The sequence below is a fragment of the Bactrocera neohumeralis genome, unplaced genomic scaffold (genome assembly GCF_024586455.1).
Source record: "Bactrocera neohumeralis isolate Rockhampton unplaced genomic scaffold, APGP_CSIRO_Bneo_wtdbg2-racon-allhic-juicebox.fasta_v2 cluster10, whole genome shotgun sequence".
NCBI lineage: Eukaryota > Metazoa > Arthropoda > Insecta > Diptera > Tephritidae > Bactrocera > Bactrocera neohumeralis.
Genome location: NW_026089623.1, coordinates 556,736 through 565,198, shown reverse-complemented (window position 1 = coordinate 565,198; position 8,463 = coordinate 556,736). Strand labels below are relative to the sequence as shown.

Here is an 8,463-nt window from a genome sequence, read left to right as displayed (position 1 = left end):
CGCTTTAATCAATATTTCTTTCCCTCCCAAAAAAAACATCAAAAAAATGATTTTTTAAGCCTCTAAATCAGGCTCCTCCTCCCTTACATATCAGCATTTTTTTCCAAAACACAGTAATTAAAACATTTCGTGTTTTATTCTTATGTTTTTTCCTATAGAAATAAAGATAAATCAATTCGTAACAATAAAATAACTTGATTTCTTAACTTACATTTCAAATCTGTGTGCGACTATCCTCTTGTTTTGTTCCTGACAGCAAACCCGATAAAATTGGTTTCCGTGACACCCAAAACCAATACGAATTCTGTTTCGAATATCAAACCAATAATATCTGAATTCATGACACCTACTACGTTTTTTGATCGGTTTCAATTATGATTCCGACAACTATCACATTCCTCAACACCCCTGAATATTTTTGATATCAAAGCACATATGTAAGCAGAGATAAAGAGATCCCTAACTCTCCTGTCACTGGAAATGTGAAAGCCGCTCACCTTCCGAACTTTGACAGTTGACTGGATTGGGTAGGTTTTGACGTTTTGCAATTGGAATGACTGGAACGGCCAGATTGAAATTATACCAAAAATATATGTGAACGGAGGAATTTGTTGCCGCCGTTCGAGATAGCTAATAAAAATTTAAAACAATGAAAATCAAAGAAAATGCGAAATTTTAATATATTTCATGAAACAATTTGTAATTTGATGCATAATAGAATTAATTTTTTATTACAAATGATTAAAAACATTTATTAATTGAGACTAACAGGCTTAATTCACCTTATTAAGTATTGAAAGATCGAAAGTCAGTTGTTTTATTATACCATAAAATCATAAAAAAGGAATTAAGTAGTTTCGCCATATATTAAAAGTCCAATATATAATAATTTGCAATCGTAATAAATGTTGGGTATTTTAATTTAAAATGCCCAAAAATTCTTATTTTGTTCGATTTGGCCGTAATGGAAAATGTTATAAAAAACGCTTATTTTGAGGCGCTCTCACACTGGAATAAGTTGGGCATCCCATTATTCCTGCGTTGCTGGCTCGACAACGACTGAACTGATACCAGGAATAATGGGATGCCCAATTCCTCTCTCACTGGAAAAGAGAGAACAATTGCTAAACGTCAAAACCACCTAAACTTTGACAGTTGACTGGATTGAGGAGGTTTTGACGTTTAGCAATTGGAAACGAGCGATGGCCAGATTGAAATCTTACCAAAAAAATATATAAATGGATGGATTTGTTGCATCGTTCAAGACCTCTTATCAAAAATGCAAAACAATGAAAATTAAATAAATTTGTGAAATTTAAAGGTATTTGATGAAATGTTTTGTAATTTGAAACATCATAGTATTATTTTCAGTTGAAAATTATTAAAAACTTTTAATGATTGAGAGCTAACAACCTTAAATCCTATTATTGGGTATTGAAAGGACAAAAGTCAGTTGTTATAATATTCTTTAAAAATATTTAAATAGTTTCTCCATATAATAAATAACCACTATTTAGTAATTTATATTCGTACTAAATGTTGGGTATTGGGTTAATAAATGCCCAAAAATTGTTATTTTGTTCGATCTGGCCATAATGGAAAATGTTATAAAAAACGCTTATTTTGAGGCGCTCTCACACTGGAATAAGTTGGGCATCCCATTATTCCTGCTGATACTGAGATGCTCAGCTCTATTCAAGCGCAACTGTTAAGATTTCTCCTGCCGAGCTGGCAGTCGTGAAACTCCCTCATCTCGACCGAGTTAGCCAAAAACATTTTTACGTTCTCCGCGCCGTGAACCTTCTCTATGATAAACGTTCTCTGGGCCAACTTTACGATATTTCATTTTACGAAGGGGTTTGTCAAAAAAGTTTTGCGGTATTTTCGCTAGTTGGCGCTGAAAGCGCGTAGGTCTAGTTTTATTCGTCGCATCGGGTCATGCTATACCTTTTTGGAAAGCTCATTTCACTCGCTAACACGTGTTTGATTGATTGTTGTTTCTTTTAAGTCGTTCGTGAGTTATAGCGTCGCAAACATGGAGCAAAATAAAGAGAAAATACGGCATATTTTACAGTACTACTACGATAAAGGCAAAAATGCATCTCAAGCCGCCAATAAAATTTGTGCAGTTTATGGACCCGATACAGTTTCCATTTCCACCGCACAACGATGGTTTCAACGTTTTCGTTCTGGTGTAGAGGTGGTCGAAGATGCGCCACGCTCCGGAAGGCCTGTCATCGAAAATTGCGATAAAATCGCTGAATTGGTCGAAAGAGACCGGCATAGTAGCAGCCGTAGCATCGGTCAAGAGCTGGGCATGAGTCATCAAAAATTCATTTCAATTTCAATAAAAAAAAAACTTCAATAAAAATACCGCAAGACTTTTTTGACAACCCATTATTAAAATACACACGTTTTTATGGAAACAGTTATTTTGACAGCTGCACGACTACATGACTGCAGGCCGACAGTTGTCGGTCTCGCTAACTTCAATATATTTTTATATTTGCCAACGACAGTAGGACGACAGTAGGGTTGACAGTAGAGATATGAGGTAGAGTTGTGTTGCCGCTAATATGTAAAATGTAAAATTATTCAAAGCTCTATCAAACCTGACGTTATTTTACAAATAAAAGCATAAAATAGCTCTATTATATCATTTGTATTAACAATTGATAATTTAAAAGAAAAATATTTACCTATTTACTTATTTTTGGTATAAAAAATTTCACTTTGAACAAAATATTAAATACCATTGAAGTGAAAGGTATTAGTATGGCCACAACGAAATTGTGTACATACAAAATGGATAGCTGTGTTGTTTTGTGTACAGGCCGGCCATTGTTATTTCGCTGCCTTCTTACAAATGTTCATGTAGTAGGATTCACGACGCCATTTTCAGTTCACTGTCGTGCTGCCATGTCGTGTCGCGCCCAATGTGTTCAGCACTATACGCATAATGTTTGTAAATTTGTCCACAACTTTGTAGGTAATTATGTACACATATTGTTTCATGCGAAATATCCGTTGTCACGGGCAACCAATGGCCGAAGCTCACGCTTTGTCAAAAAGTGAATGTAATGCTATGTTCGGACCGACAACGAAAACATGTTTTCGTGGGAAAAACTGGTTTTCGCACGAAAACTTGTGTTTTCGTCCATGTAAAATATGTCAAACGAAAACCCAGTTTTCGCTGAAAACTACTTCAAAACTTACATTCCACTCATTATAATCGGTGCCTGCTCTAGTTTAATCGATGTTTTTGGAAGACATATTTTGCAGGTCCTAAATTGTCACTTGATATTCGTTTACATTCCATATATAAATACAGCTGTCGCTTGATATTCTCATAATAGGGGGATTCTCTTGCTCTTGCAAAACCTTGCCCTGTGCAGAAATTGCAGAATTTTCCTTTTGGTGCAACGGCACAACAACAAACACACGCAGAAAATTATTTGCAATGGCTGTAAAATATGTCAGACCAAAACCTATGTTTATTTTCGTGCCGTCATATATCACTAGATTCTGCAATGGGTACTCTCTTGGCCTTGCATATTTCGGTACAGGATTTTTGCATTTTGTGTCATCGTGCAATCTTGCAAGAGCAAGAGAATGCCGCTATTGATAGTTATCAGTGAAAACTCATCGAAAACACACATTGTCGGTCCGAACGACTTAGATTCCACAACATACAAATGTGTTTTCAAAATGTTTTCAATGTCGGTCCGAACATAGTATAACGAAGGACTGACAAAACGACAAAGCGTCACAACATTGTGTTGTGTGTAGAAAATCCGAGCTGTGCTGTCACTGCTTTCCTTTGCGATGGAACTGCTTCGTCTACAAAGCAGCATAAATATGTATGTTTATGCATGAGATTGCATACATATCGACGAAGATTTTTGTGAGCCGCGGAAAAATAATTTATATTTGTAAAATATTTTAAGTTGACAAGAGCTATGTTGCCGCTTTTGTCACTTATTTCTGTGCTTTTCGGGATTGACACTTTTCCCTTCTAGAAGATACATCAGAAATTGTTCAATATATGATTTTAGCTTTTATCATCGTCGCGAAAAGACGATTGTTGGCAAAGACATGTTGGGAGAGATGTGATGGTGTCTGGTTTTATAAGGTGTTTATATAAAGATCTTTGCTTGAGTGAGAATATATTCATTCTGATATTATTTTGGTATTTTCATTGCTTATATACTATTTTAGGAAACTATATTAAATAACTAAATATATGTATATATGTTTGTATGTTTTGTAGCATATTGTTTATGACTTGCGTCCCCATGAATTTTTATTCTTATTGGATGCGCATTGCAGGTGTTTATGTACATAAGTATGTACATATGTACATATGCATACATATCCGATAAGTAAACATGTTCAATGATATTTGAACATATTGCCGAGGGAAAGAAATGATTTTTTCAAATTATTGGACTCTATATGTTTTCATTATCATAAGTATTACAAATTTCTTAACTTTTTTTATTTAAGAAAACGAACATATTAATTTTTGAACAATATGCTTAGAGCCATTAAAAAGGAAGCGGAGAGGACGTTTTGCGAATAAGGAAGACGATAAAAGGCGAGATACTACTCGAAATGAAGATGGCCCAGATGAAGAACACGGGAGCATAAGAAAAGGAAATATGCAAGGTTTTAGACGACCAGGCGCTAATAAGAGCCAAAACCCACTAGGTATTAGTGGAGATCCGAGACCTGGACAAAATAACCACTAAAGAAGACTCGGTTGCAATACGATCACAAATTGTGGACTCAAAACGTGGTCTCAAAACGGCTGCATGATGCTCATAAGATCAAGATTGGATGTGTGGTCTGCAGAATAAGGGAAAAGCCGAAATTCAGAAAGTGTTTCAGGTGCCTGGAATACGGCCATCTGGCGAGGGGATGTACGAGTGAGGATCATCGAAGCAAATGTTGTGCTAAGTGTAGTGAAAAGCGGCACTTCACAAAGGAAATAAAAGCCCGTCGTGTGCAGCATGCAAAAGGGAAAAAGCAGACCGGTCACCGGATCGGAAATTGGAAGTTGCCTGTACACCCAAAGTATACATTAAAAATTTACCGTTCAATTTGATCACAGTAGTAAAAGCATTGAAGTATATAAGTATTGAAGAAAAAAACCACGAGGAGATTTCACTTTCGGGACAGGACAGTTGGTTTTGAAAGACAAGAAAGATATAGGACTGGATGTTTATATGCGTTGCAATATAATATATATAAGAAAAAATATATAAAAAAAGAAGCTACAAACGCTGAGATGATACCATGTTTTTCCCCTAATCTGAACAAATTGCTTTGATTGCAAGGATATCTGAAATATTCAGAGAATTTCATTTTTCCAAGTTTCAAAACCGAAACGTAACACAGTTTTAGCTCAATTCTTGGGCTTTGCGAGACAAGGTAGGTACAAAGACATGATGTCGTTCATCAATTCACAGTCACCCAAGTACTGACAAAAATAAGCGAATGGAAGAATAGAACGACTGCAGTAGAAGCGTCGAATTTAGTCACAGTACTGTGAAACTTCGAATTTATTATTGGAATTTTTTGTCTCAGTGATGATTTGTCACTGACGCAGCCACTTAGTGTGATTCTGCAGAACGAATCAATCGACCTTGCATCAAACGTCATAACAACATTGGGTGCAACACTGAACACGCGAAGAATGAATGCTGATCATCACTTTAATGTAATTTTTTCAAATGCTACACATATGGTTGAAAAATTAGATGTTGAAGTGGAAATCCCCATAACATGTGGTCGTCAGAGTCATCGAAACAATTACCCATCTCAAAGCTGGGTTTCTGCATACATTCCACTCATTGACACGGTCATACAAGATTTTAAAAAACGGTTTTTCGATGAAGTTCTTGAAGGTTTCAATTTGAGTCTGCTGTTACCAAAATTTAACCTAAATTTGGAAGAAAAAGATTTAACTATACTCATTGAATGCCTAATTAGACGCTTTAGGAAAATCTTGCCAGGAAACAAAGAACTGCAAAAAATGAAGCTCAAAGCAGAAGTAGCGCTTTTTCAACAACCATGGAAAATGAAAATGACTACGAGAACACAAGTGTTTTGTGCCTTAGAAAGCCTCAGTATTTGCGATAAGGATATATATCCGTCGATTCTTATTCTCCTTCACGTACTCTGCTCTTTGCCAGCCACAAATTCTAGCGCTGATCGATCCTTTTCTTCTTTGCGCCGAATCAAGACTTGACTCAGAGCAACGATGCTCCAGAAAAGATTGACCGGCTAAGTATTCCTCAACATAAACTACAAAGTTCCTGTGGAATCAGAATAAATAGCAGAAAAATTTATTAAAATGAGCAAACACTATATTGATTTTATGTTGTAAATTAAATGTTAAAATATGTATAAAAAAATAAAATTATAGTTTAAAGCTAAACATTTCTTAAATCAATTACAAAATCATGGCGTTATGATCGATACGAGGCTCTATTTCAAGGCGCACATTGAAAACGCCTGTGATGAGGCGGCTACAGTGAGTGCGGTCCTGTCGAGAATCATGGCAAGCATTGTTGGCCCAGGCCAAAGTAGGAGAACTCTGCTGGCTAAAGTTAGCCAGTCAATGCTGATGTACGCAGCTCCGATATGGGAGACAGGCCTGCGTCAAAAAATTGTGTCAATAAGGCAAAGGCCGTGTCCAAGTGGGCGCATAGAGTTGCATGTGCGTTTAGGATGGTATGGCACGCGGTAATTGCTATTATATGTGGTCTTATGCCACCGAATGTAATTGCCTCTGAGTTAAGTAGAGTCTGCTGTAAAACAAAAGCCATGAATAGGCGCCTAACGGTCGACGAGAGCAAAAAGGAGAGGAAGACAAGTCTCGATGAGTGACAAAAGCAATGGGATGTGGCATATAAAGGAAGATGGACATATAGACTAATTAAGAATGTACCGGCCTGGATTGACAGACAACGCGGTGAGACAGACTTCTACTTAACGCAGTTCTTATCAGGCCATGGCTGTTTAAGGGAATAACTGCACAAATTTGGCCACCATGACGAAACATAATGTTCCTTCTGCGGAAATGCCGCAGAAAACGCAGAGCACGTCTTTTTCTGCGGCTCGAGGTATGTAGTGGAGAGAAGCACCATAGAAAAGCTAACAAATGAAAGGATGACGCCCGACAACATAGTGAGTCACATGCTGCGATCACAGCTGGTGTGGGTTAAAATAAAAGAGTAGACCGCAATAGCGCTCCGAGAACTCAGAATGAAAGAAATGCAGCGAAGAAGCATAAAACCACAGGAATAACCAAGGAGGTAGGTAGTGAAGAGGCATTTATCGTTTGGTCCTGCAAAGTAGTGGTTAAAAGCTGTCCCGCAGGTCCGCATGCAAGCTACAGCAGCCGTGGTTAAAGGTTTAGTGCGTAAGCATAGTGTCCAGCATAGTTATTTAATACTGTCAGGGCGTGGTCCCGAAAGAGGTTTACTCCAGCGGACACCCTGAATCGTGCATGCTGTCAGTTTTACTCTGGCAGTTTCTTTAGCAGATTCCCCCTACGGAAAAAAATACGCGTGCACTTGTAAATATTTTACCCACCAAAACTACAAACATTGTTCTACAAAAAAAACAATCATCTCAAATAGCAACAATAGCGTCACAAGTTAATGCGACAGCCAAATAGCCGAAGCCCAAATTTATTGTAAATCATACTACAACTTCCTGAGCATGGCTTTGCCTAGAAGCGTGACGCCTCTTTTGCGGCGATGGAAAAAGCTAAAAATCATAAACTGAACAAAATCTGATGTTCATTCTGACACGTGAAGCGTTTTTTGCGGGACGATGGCAGGCTAAAAATCCTAAATTGAACAATATCTGATGTTCCTTCCAGAAAGTAAAAGTGTCAACCAGGTAAACCCGCAAATCACAGAAATAAGTGGCAATATAGCTCCTATCGATTGAAAATATTTTACATTTTTAAAATACTTTTCCACGGTTGGGGTTGAGCAACGCTGGGGTTGAGCAACGCTGTGAGGTTGAGCAACGCTGAAACCCTTTTTCGCATAAAGCTCTTCTTCGCAAGTTTCGAACAACAAGCGCAAAACCAGAAAGTGCGAATGTTAGACGAACACTTGTTGAGAAAACGCGTAGCCGTGCGCATTTGACGAATTTATCAGAAGACGGCCGAAGTGTATCGTTTTTAAAGAAACTCAACTACCAACACCTTTTTATCTTTTTTAAAAAACTAAATATCCTATTCGTGTAAATTTAAAGTTAATTGTTAATCGTTCTTTTGTAATATTCATCCGTGTTATAAAATAAAACTATCATATTCTAAAATGTAAAACAATAGAAGATTGCAAGCGTAAATTTTATTTGAACAGAAGAAAACTACTTCGTAAGTACGTGGGTGTAATCCCCACATAAATATATTATTTATCAAACCAATATTAATTAAAT

At 37.0% G+C, this 8,463-nt stretch overlaps 1 long non-coding RNA gene across 1 annotated transcript in view; it reads left to right on the top strand.

Annotated features, from left to right (window-relative positions):
• LOC126765005 (uncharacterized) overlaps positions 1-7,995 on the top strand; it is a 15,182-nt gene extending 7,187 nt beyond the window's left edge. Inside the window, exon 3 of the long non-coding RNA XR_007668222.1 lies at positions 4,543-7,995. This is a non-coding gene — a long non-coding RNA (uncharacterized LOC126765005). The remainder of the gene's footprint in view (positions 1-4,542) is intronic.
• Positions 7,996-8,463: the final 468 nt, after the last annotated feature.